Genomic DNA, 14,751 nt, shown 5'->3' with positions numbered 1-14,751 from the left:
GAAGACTGCAGGTTCAGCAGCAGCAGAACCTGATCAGTATCAGTTGACTCCGATATACTGTAACGCTTACGGCTGACAGGTACTGTGTCGTAAGCGTTACAGCAGGTGACGTCACCGCCCTTCCCTGTGATAGCAGGACTACAGCTACTGGGCTGTAGAGAGATCTCTCTTTAGCTCACGGGGCTAGGTCGCTGCAGAGAGCCGCGGGAGTCCCGGGTTCGAGCCTCAGTCGGGATGGGGCCGACCAGATGCGGCAAGGGCGCCTGCCTGAGCCCCCGTTGCGTTACAATACTTTGAAAATGAATTTGGAGATTTAGAGTCAGATGTGCTACCGTTGCACCATGGGGTACTTAATTAAAAAAAAAAACAGAAAAACAGTCAGTGTTCCTGGATCTGTTATTGAGAACAACACCTGCACAAGAGCTGCGCAGGAAGAATAAAATGTGGTCTGGGATGAAGAGACTCTCTTCGGAAGAGCGGCGCTCTTCACAGGATATTTTTTTTTTTGTGAAGTTGATTTGTCTCCTTTGGGGAATTCAAAGGCGCTGACAGCTGCGACCTCGTGGCGCAAAGATAGCATGTCTGACTCCCGATCAGACGGCTGCATGTTCAAATCACGTCGAAGTCTGCTTTTAGTTTTTCAGGTTCTGCTCGTCCTGAACACGGAATTCAAACCATGTAGTTGAATTCTATCTGTACACCACATAGATAATCTAAACAAAATAGAGCCCTACTGGACATACAGTTAGGATCTCACACAGCGAATACCCTTGAACACAAGAGAGAAGGCACAGTTCACATCTGCGAAACATCACATCCGTCTTTAGAGACAGCTACATCAGAGAATGGAATCCCGGAAGTTTCAAATAACTTCTTTTAATACAGGTTCAAGCAAACCTGAAAGTTAGGGAGTTTCCGGACACTTTTGTTTTATTAAAAAGTGTCTGAAGCCTGAAAATGTAATTTGAAAAAAAAAAAAACGCTATTGGACATTAGCAGGTACTTTTTGTAACGATTCGCTATTTCATGCTGGAAAACAAAGGAAACAGACCCAATGTTTGCTTTCAGGTGCGGTTCATTACATAATAGACATTGTAGGGAAAACCGGTTCAGGGACGCCAAATATGTAATCATAGTGGCTCTCTGAAGGCACCAGTTCTGTAGGGTTTGGGCATTTACTGAGACAACTATTAATTGTAGCAGTAAATCACAAAGTTGATTCTTTTGATGGCTTTAGAATCCAACCATGCGACATAACTCAAACAACGCACACACGCAGGTACTAATACACGAGGATACATTTATTAATACATAGAATATGCATAAAAACCTAACAGATCTTATCGAGAGGGTTATCAGAATACAAAAGATATATATTCAATCAGTTACAAAGAGTTACATATATCAAGAGGACATACGTTCAGTATATCATTCATTAAGACCGTTTCGTAAAGTGAACTTGGTTACAACTTCTACATTAGATACTCAAAACAAGTACATAACTCTTAGGAATTAAATTGATATCAACTGGTTTGGATAACAATTGAATTCTCGAGCTGTAATGCATTGAAGTTAAATACTCATCCAATCTCTGGGGATTCAGATTTCCTGCGGGCACAAAGAAACAGTTGCAGGCTGTTGCTGTCCAATCCGTGCTTCTGGCTCGGTGCCAGGCTGTGCTGTGCGGCTTGCGACGGTGCGCTGCTGATGCTCATTGTTGGCTTTAACTAGCAAAGTTTGTGCACAGGAGAAAAGATGACTGTGGGTCCCAGCAAGTCAGGAAGAGGAAGACCGGTTCGTTCCTGATGAAGAGCTAGTTCTGAATAGTGATTCAGCTGTCCACAGTTCCGACCTGTTCACGAGGCCTGCTGCTGGTTACTCTCTGGCAACCTCCACTCTAGACTCTTAGAACAAAGGAAAGTTCTGGCACTCGGACACACTGGCCGTTCCGTGGTTGTCCAGGCTGAGTCTCAGGATGGTCAGGAGGCGTGCTGCGAGAATGTCCTGCCCTTGGGAGCCTTCTGCTCCTGGGCCGTCCTGCCCTGGAATTCTCCTTTGAATTCCCTTTAGAATTGTTGAATCTGAATCTGAATCTTGTCTGAATCTCTCAGGCTCTCTGTGTTGCCTGTTTTTACCTGGAGGAACTTCAGCTCATTGATTGGCTGAAAGTTCCATGGGCATCAGAGTCCCACGTGGGTTACTCGGCCCTACCAGTCCCTGATTGGTTGATCAAGGTGAGATATGAGTCACTTAGTCCTGACACCTAGTAATGCAGTCCAGATGTCCAACTGGCACTCCCTAGACAGATAGGCGCCAATGGATGACCATTGATCATGATTAGCTAAGTGCATCCCCCTTTGGGAGCTGTCCTTATCAAAAGAAAACATCTTGCATGAATGGTTTCTCTGTGGCTGCACCACAGAGATGAACAGAGAAATGGGGCCTCATTTGGGAAGGCTCAGAACACTTAATTCTTTCTTATTATTAAGCCTCGCCGCTACAACATCTATTACTGAGGAGCTTGAATAAAATTTACATGAGGCAGGTAGAAGTCGAACCTACAATCTTATGATCCAAAATCAGATGCGTTAATTATTAAACTGCTGGTATTTCACATAACCGGAATTCCCCCATAGGGTGCTCAGCTTCGCTACTAGTAATATACCGCCCCTTCTAAAATTTCAAAGTGAGAAACGTGTTTTCTGATTTTTTATGAGTTTTAAAATATTATCTCTTTAAATCAGAAAAAGGGTTTATGTTTCGCACTGAAATTCCCATTGATTGAGAATTCAAAGAAAGACTGTTTTCTTCCACAACACCGTATAATTATTACATCCACCAGACTCTCCAACTTCTCCAGACCTTGCTGGGTGAGCATTTACTCCGATAAATTAGGTCACGTATCATGTTAAATCACCTCTTCTCAACACAACATTTCCTGGTGCACGTTTTCTCTATGAAAAAAAAACATTTTTCCCTTGCACGATTTCTCGTTTTTTTTATCAAAGCTTACAGAAATAAAAAAGAAGAAGAAATAGTGTTGCAAAAGAACTCTGTCGCCCTTTGGAGATGTCAAACGCATTGGACATGAAAAATGCCGGATAAAAGTCAGTTCTCTTCGTTTCTCAGTGTCGGGGCTGCTACTGTATGTAAAAGAGGCAATTTGCTCTGAGAGCAGGTTCAGCGCTTTCTGAACGCAGATGTCTCAGAGCGGTGTGTCCAAGCGGCTGTAAAAGGTGATGGAAGTCCTGTCACCGTAGCTTAGTTGGTTAACGTGCCTCTTTATTGAACAAAAGCACCGGTTCAACTCACAGCCGTGTCTTTCTTCCTATCTTGTAGTACAGAACGTACCATTTTGGGCACTCACAAAGGGCTTGATTTCGTTAAATGCATGTGTTCATTTCCTTTCTGGAAAACTTGTTTTTGATGAAATTCACACAGCTTGCGAAACATGAAATTCAGTTCTTGGTTATCAGTGCAGAAAAAAATATTACCGGCTGGCAAAATAAACGGTAAGAGATTTTTTTTTTGATTCGAGGAAAGACTCTGCTCGTCAGTCTCTGTGGCGCAATCGGTTAGCGCGTTCGGCTATTAACTGAGAAGTTGGTGGTTTAAGTCCACCCAGGGACGGGTTTCTTTTGCGATGTAAACATTGTTTTCGCATAGGTCGATTGGATTTCTCAGCTAAACCATAGCCATTTTAATATTTGTAGGAAATGCGACTGTTCAACACGTGTCAAAAATGTCCAATAATGCCCAACATCGCAACTCCCCAGAAAACCATATTCACCCAAGAAAAATAATCGTCGAATCGTCATTTATACTCCCGTCACATCCTCTGCTGAAATATTTTAAAAATACAATGCAGATTTGTTTGAGAACTTGACAAGCATTGTTTTGTTAGCACTGTGCAGTTGGATTTTGATATTTTGACATATTTACATTAATTTTAAACTGTAAATACTGTACAATTTATTGGAATTGTGTTGTAATATTAAAATATGTTAGCTGAGGATGCAAAAGGGTGAAAGGGAAAGGTCAGAGGGTACAGTAACAACAAGGTTAGGACTGGTGGAGGTGGTAGGGGTGTTGATGGTTTTTCTCTGTAGAGGATGATTGAGTTTTTTATCCTTCTCTGAAGTGAGAAACTGGAAGAGTTGGGAGTTGAGAGATCTGATGAGGTTAGTTATAAAAGGAAGTTGATGTGGAGCTGTTAGCCGTAAGAATCCCTTAATGTCTTTGATGTTGTCATCAAAGATAAACTGCAGTAAGCAAAGATAAAAAGAAAATTATCTTTGCATACTGCCCTGTCTTTCTAACACCTGAAGAAGGCTCCACGGCCAACACGTTGTGTTTCCTTTCTTCTCTTTTCAGCATGGAATAACCCTTTACTTGTTCCTTTGCAGCCTACGCATGCTGACACAGCTACTCACCTGATATTTAACATTTCTATAATCACAACTATGAATGTCCACTGTGAGTATTTTTTCCATGATTATTTATTCTGTCATTGAAGCATATTTTACCTCATACCGAAGTGTCATAATCACTGAATTTTTTTTTTCATTTAGAAAGTAAGAAAATGATAAATTACTATGAATTGCATTTAGCCTGTTCTGATCTGATTCTATATACTTTAACATGCCATGTTCACAATGTCACAACTTAGAAATGCAACAGTGAAGTGTTGTAATTATCAATGTACATAGTGTCGGAACATTGAGATGTTTTGGTAATGAGGAAGGAGGGACATGCCATGTTCACAGGGTCATATTTAAAAAATTGGCACAGTAAAATTTCGTAAAGTTCAGGATTTTGATAGTCTGTTCCATTGTCTCTCACACCTCAGTGTCAGAATTTTTAGATGTTTTTAAAACCAGGGGGTAGGTTTATAGCAAGAAGCAGAAAGTGCAATCACCCGTTGCTCATCCTCGGTTAACCATATGTTCTCATATGCCATGTTCTAAATGTCCCATTTATATTAAAAAGGTTCTTGTAAAATGCAAGATTTTAAGACTTTTTATGATCAGAAGGTAAGGTCGTGGTAAATATGCAGAAAGTGCCTGTGAACTTATGTTTTGCCTTTGTTTTATTTACTTATTGTGTTTGTGTTATTGTGAGTTTTGAAAATTGGTTAACAATTTTCTGAAATGTGTTTCACACAAAAATGTTATTTGGATAGTCACTACTTACATATTCCCATTTACTGAGGATAAATACAGTAATCCATCCTGATTAGTACTTTTAAAAATTACTGTAAAGAGCCATCTACAGGCGAAAGGCGGCATAACATCACAGCAGCAGCATTTAAGGCAGAAGAAGAAGCTGGTGAATAAGAAGCCAGCTTCAGCCTCGTTAATGCAATACCATTGGGTGAAGTGGAAAAATATTTCTTTCTCTGAATCCTTACATTTTTATAGGAGGTGTTCTAGTACTTCTTGCCTCAGATAAAATTGCCAATACACTTAATTTCTACTCCATCAATATCAGCAGCGTTATCGGTACTGAGTCCTAAATGTACGTCCTGTCAAAAGTTTCGACTGCATTCAACTGATCAAATTTCTCTTCGATGACAGTTATCATTTTATCCAAAATACATCCGAAACAAATTTGCACTGTTTTTTTTTTTTTATCCAGAAGAGCATCATCATGAGACTCAAAACATACCTGTTTTTTCTTCTTTCCAGGAGGAAGGATTGTTCAGATGCAAACATTGGTCCAAAATCAATGTACTCTCCTATCGCTGTTGCTTCTTTAAATCCTTCATTTGAACGTCGATATTGAGGGATGATATCGTACAAATTGTGGTTTTCTTTTAAAGCAAATTATATTAAAATATGAGCCTCTGTTATAGTTGTCTTGGAAGTTTCGGAAGGTATAATAGACCCCCTTGTGCCCTCAGCTAAAATATGATAAAATACAACAAAATGTATTTACATAGAACAGCATTTATGGTTACATGTATATTACAATTAAGATAAATATACAAAAGTATTAAAATACAAATGTACAGTCCTAGCATAATCATGCTGTCCAACTGTCTTTTTTTGCTTGTCAAGTTCTCCAACAAATCTGTGTCGTAATTTTAAATATTCTAACTAAGGATGCATCAAGAGAATTCTTCTGCTAGCCGTTCGAAGATCAACTCCTTGGCTGAATATGATGTCCTTGAATGTTGGTCATTATTGGCCATTCCCAGTGATATTGACTTACATACTTCATTGTTTAACAAAAACATTCACATTTCTTGCAAATATCAAGTGGGTTAAGGTTTTGCTAAGAAATCCGAATAAGTAGAGATGAGGTTTACATTGCAATAATGAGAAGTGCATTTCTGGGTGGGCTCAAACCACTAACCTTTCAATTAACAGAGACTCATGTGTGTCCCTTTTCTCCATTTGCAAGCTTAAAAAAAAGAAAATAATGCTTTTTTCTTACCAGCCTGCGATATACAAGGCAAGATTTGTATTTCATCTTTCACAAGCTGTATGAATTTCATGAAAAGCAAGTTGTTCCAGAAAGAAAATGAAAACTTGCGTTAAACAAAATCAAGCTGTACGTAATCATCCATAGTGATACATTTTGTAAGACAAGACAGGAAGAAAAGCACTGCTGGGATTTGAACTCAGCATCTCCTGTTTAAGAGGAAAGCATGTTAACCAAATCAGCCAAAGTGCCGTCAGTGTATCAACACCATCTCTGAGTCAGTGATTGCAGCTGACTGTCACTGGAGGACAGTTCATCGTGAACAAGTCAGCCTGCATAATGAGGGGGAAGAGACTGACTTCTGTGATGCAGTATCGACAGATACTAACCTTCTGTCCAACTGTTCTGTGGTGCATTCTGGATTAGCAGGTAAATATTGGTTTCCATGCATGTGTAGGGGTTTTGTGTATTTACTGGGACAATTATTAATTGTAGCAGTAAGTCACAAAATGATTCTTTGATGGCTATTAGAAAACCGACCTTGCGGGTTAACTCATTAACGCACACACACAGATACTAATACACTTATTAATACATAAAATGTGCATATAAACATAACAGATCTTAAGAGTGTGGGTTAGCAGAATACAAAAGGTATATATTAAATCATGAAGAGTTCCAAACCAAGAGGGACATACATTCAGTATACCATTCATTTAGACTGTTTCGTAAATGAACTGGGATTACAACTTCTACACTAGATACTCAAAAGCAAGTACATCACTCATAGGTATTAGATTGATATCAATTGTGGTTGAGGTAACAATTGAATTCTCGAGCTGTAATGCAGAATGTTGAATACTCATCCGATCTGTGTGGATTCAGATCTCCCGCGGACACAAAGAAGCAGTGGCAGGCTGTTGTTGTGTGCAATCGGCACTCTCTGGCTCGGTGCCAGGCAGTGGCCGGTGCGGCTGGCGAGAAGGAGAGGATGGAGAGATTCCTGCTGTGATGCGCTGCTGATGCTTTTTGAAGACCGGCTAGTTAGTGTTGGCTGAAACTAGCAGAGCTTGTGCACATGGAAAGTGACTGCGGGTCCAAGCCAGTCACACTCTTTAGATGGGAAGAAGACTAGTTCGTTCCCGATGTAGCGCAAGTCCTGAATACTGAGATTCAGCTGTCAACAGTTCCAACCGTAGTTCACTCGTTGATCAGGCGAGCTTTGACGGTGGAGTACCTGCGGTTCACGGGGCTTGCTGCTGGGCTAACCTCGGGCGGATCCTTCGGTTATGCGTGGGCAACCTCCGTTCTCGACTCTTAAAACAAAGTTAAGTCCTGGCACTCGGACACACTGGCCGTCACATGATTGTCCGAGCTGAGTCTGGGAACGTCCTGGAGGGGCACCTTCTGGGCATCGTGCTGCCTGTTGTATCTGGAGGAACTACGGTAGTTCAGTGGCTTAAAGTTCCGCGGGCATTCGAGACCCACGTGGGGTTACCCTGCCCTACCAGTTCCTGATTGGCTGATTGAGGTGGAGGATGAGTAACAGTGACCTCTGACCTTAGGGTTGTAAACCTTGGGATGAGCCTCTCCCATGGAATCTCCCAGACAGTAAGGCGCCAGAGATTACCACTTATTAAGGTGGCTGGTGAATCTCAGCCTTGGGAGCTGTTCCTTATCAGGAAACTCTATCAGCTAGAAAAACACCTTAAATGTGAACCAGATGGAATGGCCTCTCTGTATCCAGCTGCACTGAGATGAGGGAGAGAGGGACTGGCAAGGGAGCAGCAAACTTAATTCCTGTATTTTAAATACGCCTTGCCGCTACAGAAGTGTCCTTAGAAGAAAAACATCTTCTATGATAGTGGTACAGTCCATCACACCCCTCCTATAGCCTTTCAAAGAGAAAAAAAACTGATAACAAAGTATGTCTATGTGTGGTAATCAACCAGGTCTCACAAACATTCTTAAACCCTTCCACCTCCTTTCATTGCAAATGATTTGTACATGTTAGAAGGTTAATTTTGGCTTCTGATATTATGGTGGATTAAGAGTCCTGAAATCTTTGTAGAAGTACAAAGATGAAAGAAAGGGCAGTGTAATCATGGCCAAGAGAAGGCAAATGTTGGACTATCTGCTTGGATTGAATGGAGCAAAACGTAGGCAACTCCTTGAGCAGAACCTGCTTCATCCTTCAGACTGGGGTTTCTGAAGATCTGTACATTTGAACTTTCAAAGTGACTAAAGTAAAGGAGTTTTCCCTTTTTACCACATAATTCCCACAGATCAACACTAACAGAGAGCCTAATTCCACCCACGATTCAATCACTGTCTCTCAGGCATCCCAGCAGTGGATTTCATGACTTCAGAAAGCCATCTTCACCAGTGGAGAGCTCAATGCTCTGAGGTTTCTGGCAGAGTCTCACACTGGGTAATGTTAGATGTTGATAAATAATGTCCTATGGAATTCTACTATTGATAAATTCTACTATGGAACTGCGATGTGTCTTGAAAAAAATCTTCTATGATAGTGGTACAGTCCAGCACAGCCTTTAAAAGAGAAAAAAAAAAACAAGGTAAGTCTGTGGTGTAATCAACTAGGTCTTGCAAACATACTTAACCTCTTCCAGCTACCAACATTACAAATGCTGTTTACACATTAGATGGTTATTTTTGGCTTCTGATATTATGGTGGATAAAGAGCCCTGGAATCTTTGTAGAAGGACAAAAGACGGAAAGAAAGGGCAGTGTAACCATGGCCAAGAGAAGGGAAATGTTGGGGAGAGCTTTTTTCATACACTTTTTATCATTGTTTTTCCAGCCCAACAAAGATCAACATATATGAGCAGGCGTCCTGTGCCAAATCCAATCTGCCTTCCTTCTAAGCATACAGGAATGTGAGTGAATTAAATATTGACATATGAAAATACACAAAAATATGCAATCACACTGTAGTGTGCTCTCTGAAGGCACCAGATCTGTAGGGTTTGGGCATTTACTGGGACAATTATTAATTGTAGCAGTAAATCACAAAATTGATTCTTTTGATGGCTTTAGAATCCAACTATGCGACATAACTCAAACAACGCACACACACAGGTACTAATACACGAGGATACATTTATTAATACATAGGATATGCATATAAACCTAACAGATCTTATCGAGAGGGTTATCAGAATACAAAAGGCATATATTCAGTCAGTTACAAAGTGTTACACATATCAAAAGGACATACGTTCAATATATCATTCATTTAGACCGTTTCGTAAATGAACTGGTTATAACTTCTACATTAGATACTCAAAACAAGTACATAACTCTTAGGAATTAAATTGATATCAACTGGTTGGGATAACAATTGAATTCTCGAGCAGTAATGCAGTGAAGTTGAATACTCATCCAATCTCTGGGGATTCAGATCTCCTGCAGACTCAAAGAAACAGTTGCAGGCTGTTGCTGTCCAATCCACGCTCTCTGGCTCGGTGCCAGGCTATGCTGTGCGGCTTGCAATGGTGCGCTGCTGATGCTCACTGACCAGCTAGTTAGTGTTGGCTTTAACTAGCAAAGTTTGCACACAGGAGAAAAGATGACTGTGGGTCCCAGCAAGTCAGGAAGAAGACCGGTTCGTTCCTGATGAAGAGCTAGTTCTGAATAGTGATTCAGCTGTCCACAGTTCCGACCTGTTCACGAGGCCTGCTACTGGTGCTAACCTCGGGTGGATCCTCTGGTTACTCTCTGGCAACCTCCGCTCTAGACTCTTAGAACAAAGGAAAGTTCTGGCACTCGGACACACTGGCCGTTCTGTGGTTGTCCGGGCTGAGTCTCAGGATGGTCAGGAGGCGCTCTGCGAGAATGTCCTGCCCTTGGGAGCCTTCTGCTCCTGGGCCGTCCTGCCCTGGAATTCTCCTTTGAATTCCCTTTAGAAAAGTCCACAGAATTCTCTTGAATCTTACTACAGGTTCTCTGTGTTTCCTGTTTTTACCTGGAGGAACTTCAGCTCGTTGATTGGCTGAAAGTTCCATGGGCATCAGAGTCCCACGTGGGTTACTCGGCCCTACCAGTCCCTGATTGGTTGATCAAGGTGAGATATGAGTCATTTACTCCTGAAACCTAGGAATGCAGTCCATCTGGCACTCCCTAGACAGATAGGCGCCAATGGATGACCATTGATCATGATAGCCAGGCTTAGCTAAGTGCATCTCCCTTTGGGAGCTGTCCCTTATCAAAGGAAACCTTAAATCAGCCTGCATGAATAGTTTCTCTGTGGCTGCACCACAGAGATGAACAGAGATGGGGCCTCATTTGGGAAGGCTCAGAACACTTAATTCTTTCTTATTAATAAGCCTCGCCGCTACAACACATATGCAGTTTGAGCAAACATAAGACAATAACCAAGTACCACAAACTACCAGGCATCTAGTATCATTAGCAGTTCAGGTGGGGAGCTGCGTCACCATGTGTAGGCTGCAAAGGAACAAGTAATAGGTCTATTCCATGCTTAAAAGAAAAGAAAGAAAACACAACATTTCAGCCGTGGAGCCCTCACACCTGAAGAAGGCTCCACGGCTGAAACGTTGTGTTTTCTTTCTTCTCTTTTCATCTAGTGTCATTAGCCTTTTAACAGTTCCTGTCAATAAAATAGAAATGGATAACATTCTAGAGAGAGTTTGAAATACCAAGGTACAATTTAAAACATATCTCTTCCACTACAACCACAATATTTTGGAGAGATCGTTGAACCTCACTGTTCTGACATGTCCGTTAGCCTCCGTCCTGCTTCAGCAATGAATGTGGCGGGGCACATTCTGAGGGAGATGAGGTCAATCAGGTGGCAGGAAAACCACGCTATGCTTTTTTTTGAGATCCTGAAAAGGACAGAGGGGCCATGTATATGTGTGCAGCTGGATATGTAATTGCAGGTGGCGTAGCAAATTCTGCTGAAGCCCCACTGCCTGGTGTGGACGGTAGCTGTGCATGTTGCAGCAGAATTGTGCATGTGAGATCAAGGGGGCATGTCATGTGTTTCAGCACTTCACTCCCTTCAGTAGCACATGATTCCCTGAGTTCTTTGGATGACCTGTGGACCGATCTTTCACGATGAAGAATTCCTTAAGAAGAATAGATCTCGGCCCACCATCCCAATGCCTCCATCTCAAAACAGCAACCTCCCACTGCCCTTAGTCTGCAAGGCAGTCCTTTCAAGTGCGATGATGACGCCGGGACCTTCGTTGCCTATTGTACGAGCTGAACTTTTGTGCTCATCAATTCAACGCTCTTTCCATCAACTCATCTTGTCTTTTGATGCTTCGTGTTTTGCGCTCCTTTGACTACCGGCATATCGGGTGACTGCAAACACTGAAGTTCTTGCTTATGGAGTGTGGAACATTGTTTTCAAGTGATCGCTGTTCTGTCATGTTGACACCGAGTGAATCTTTCTTTGGCAACATGGGCAGGCCGACAGCAGTGCGAGCGAAAGTAATGGCAAATTTCTTGACTTATTTCTGAATGTGAATGTTCTTTAGGAAAGGGATGCGGCGTTGCTTCTCCCCCGTGTAAAGGTCACGCATTCCAGACGTGGTTATGAGCGAACAGTTGGCGCAAGTGTCTGAAAAGAGCAAGAGAGGAAGCAACCCTGCCCCATGTGAGGAACAAACTCACGACCTTCAGGTTATGAGACTGACACACTACCTACTACGCCAATGAGGCCAGCTACAGTGCATGTGTCGGAAAGTTTGCCTCACGTGAATTTCAGTCACCTGTACCCTAATCTTGCGACGCCCTCTGCTGGATGTTGCATTTGCCTTTTGATCTCACCGATACTTTTTTGGTCTGTTTCTGTTGCGAGTCCGTCTTTCAGATCTCACCTAGCACAAGTCTCTCTGGCTGAAGTGGCCTCTCTGCTTCAGCATCGTGCCCTCACTCAGCCATTAAAAATGTCACTCAGACTTCTGACATGCTGACATGAAATGTCAAGAGAGAGTGGCGGAGACGCTTAACCCAGAGAGAAGATGAAAAGGGGGCGTGGATGCGAAATGCTTGACAGCTACACGATGCTCTCCATGCAAGGCAGGACCACAGGCTAAAGGACACCTTTTGGCACATCAAGCTCTAAGCACACACCTTGAGGATGTGGGAATTGATCCTGCTACCTCCCACAAGCAAAGCAAGCGCTGTACCATACAAGCCAACCCCCCTCTCACTGGGGCTTATGCCTCGGCGTCACCTAGTGCCGCTTGTTCCCCTCTTACCGGGCACAGTTCACTGCCCTTCGTCTGCAAGGCAGTCGTGTAATTGCGGCTTTCTTGACTTATTGATGAAGGTCTGACTGGACGAGCGAATGATGCCTCTCCCCCATCCTCAAGCTCACTGACAGATTGAAATAGAAAGTACTACTGTGGCTCATTGGTCTAGTGGTATGATTCTCGATTAGGGTGCGAAAGGTCCTGGGTTCAACTCCCGGATGAGCCCTCGTGTGCTCTTTTCCTCCTCTTCCACAAGACAGGGAACTGATATCCACATCACTTCGCAGCGTCTGCTTATGGCAAACGATGGAATGTGACTAATGACTGAACGAGCCTGGCGAATTCTCATCACGTGGCACAACGAGAGCGTGCAGTCAGCTGTCCAAGGCGGCAACCTCATTGCTCGTTCAAAAGAACACGTACTGAGAACTCATCACCACTATGTCGTAGATGGGCACCGCGATCGCTTGTTGTCATGCGTCCTTACTTGGGAAATGCAGAAGCAAAAACTGCCCTCTCTCAGCCACCGAAACGTGTGCGGCTCGCCTTGCGCTCTCTGCGCCTCGCATATTTGTGGAGCTGTCTGCTCTTCTTTCTGTTGAAGTACTCAAGTTAGGGGGCGTCCTGCAGCCTATGATGTTCTCACTGAGAGCTTTCAAGATTTGAAGGAAAACTACGAGCTTGATGGCTCAAGTCGAACGAATGTGATTGTTAAGCAATCGATGATCAAAAGCACGTCTTCTAACAATTTGTGAGAGTATTATCAGCACTGTTTTCACTCGGATATACTTTTCACTTGCTAAGCTGACAAACTGGACGAGAAAATGCCGGAGACGCACTCAGTGCAGACTGAGGTTGGGAAGGAGTTGTGGCCCTTCAACGCTTGACAACTGAAGGACATTCTCTCCGCAACAGAGGAGCACCTGTCAGAAGTTGCAGAGGCTAAATGAGAGCACCGGGCTCCCGGAGCTCCAGACAGACCTGGAGGATGCGGGCATCGATCCCACTACCTCTCGCATGCTAAGCAAGCGCTCTACCATTTGAGCTAATCCCCCTCGCTTCATGTTTCTCGGCATCATGTCTTACCCCCTCTGCCCCTCTTGCCGGGCACCGCCCACTGCCCTTGGTCTTGTAGTGGTTTGATGGGTTTACTGAGACAATTATTAATTGTAGCAGTAATCACAAGGTTGTTCGTTGGGGCTTTTAGAAAATCAATCGTCAGAACAACTAACAACGCACACACACGGGTTCAATACACGAGATACATTTATTAATATAAACTGTGCACCAAACATATACTAGTCTGCCTGGATACGAGCGGCAGACCTTACTGTGAGGGTTATCAATATACAAGGTATATAATCTCGAAGAGATGCAAACACAAAGAGATACACAACAGAGAATATAAGTCAATATATATCGTTCGGTTACCAAATCGCTAATCAGTGTTATTACCCACTGTTACTCTAAACTCGGAAGTAAATACATTACTCATGAATTAAATTGATAACAACTTGTTTTGAGGTACGATTGAATTCTCGAGACGCAATGTAGAACATGGGGTTTACTTATCCACTGTGTATGGATTTGGAATTTCCCGGCACGAACACCAAACCAGCTGACAGGCTCTGTTGCAGCCTCAGTTCCAGCGGTTGTCCAATGGGCGTTGTGTCGGCGTCCTCTGGCTACCGGCCAACCAGTCGAGGTGCAGCTCGGAGTAGGACGGGCGGAGGAATCTGACTGCGGCGCGCAGGGCAGTCATTGCTCCAAGGGGATCTACCAGCAGTCCGGCTGGCTAGTAGAAAGTCTCTATGCACAGAGTGTGACCGCGAGTCCTCACAAGTCACTCTTTTGCCTGGGAAGAAGCTGGTTCGTTCCCGGTCCAGCGCTGCTTCTGAATAAGCTATTCAGGTTGTCGACGAGGGTCCAACTGTAGGCTGCCGTTGATCAAGCGGAGCATTCACGTTGGTAGAATTCTGAGTACGTACGGGATCCTCGGCCTCGCGCTTAGAACAAAGTCCAAGTCCTTTTGCAGACAACAGCAGTTGTCACGTGATTGTCTCTGAGGATGCGCGAAAAT

The 14,751-nt window shown here is 43.2% G+C and overlaps 1 protein-coding gene and 1 non-coding gene across 2 annotated transcripts in view; one reads left to right on the top strand and one right to left on the bottom strand.

The window, feature by feature from the left end:
* The window catches only part of LOC148826061 (scavenger receptor cysteine-rich domain-containing protein DMBT1-like), a 204,241-nt gene that overhangs the window by 59,607 nt on the left and 129,883 nt on the right, over positions 1–14,751 (bottom strand). The gene's annotated exons all lie outside the window — the stretch shown is intronic.
* trnan-auu (transfer RNA asparagine (anticodon AUU)) lies at positions 3,557–3,630 on the top strand. The gene has a single exon. It is a non-coding gene; the product is annotated as a tRNA-Asn (tRNA).

The sequence above is a fragment of the Atractosteus spatula genome, chromosome 10 (assembly GCF_055471065.1).
Source record: "Atractosteus spatula isolate fAtrSpa1 chromosome 10, fAtrSpa1.hap1, whole genome shotgun sequence".
NCBI classification, from domain to species: domain Eukaryota; kingdom Metazoa; phylum Chordata; class Actinopteri; order Semionotiformes; family Lepisosteidae; genus Atractosteus; species Atractosteus spatula.
This window is presented reverse-complemented; position numbering and strand designations above follow the sequence as displayed.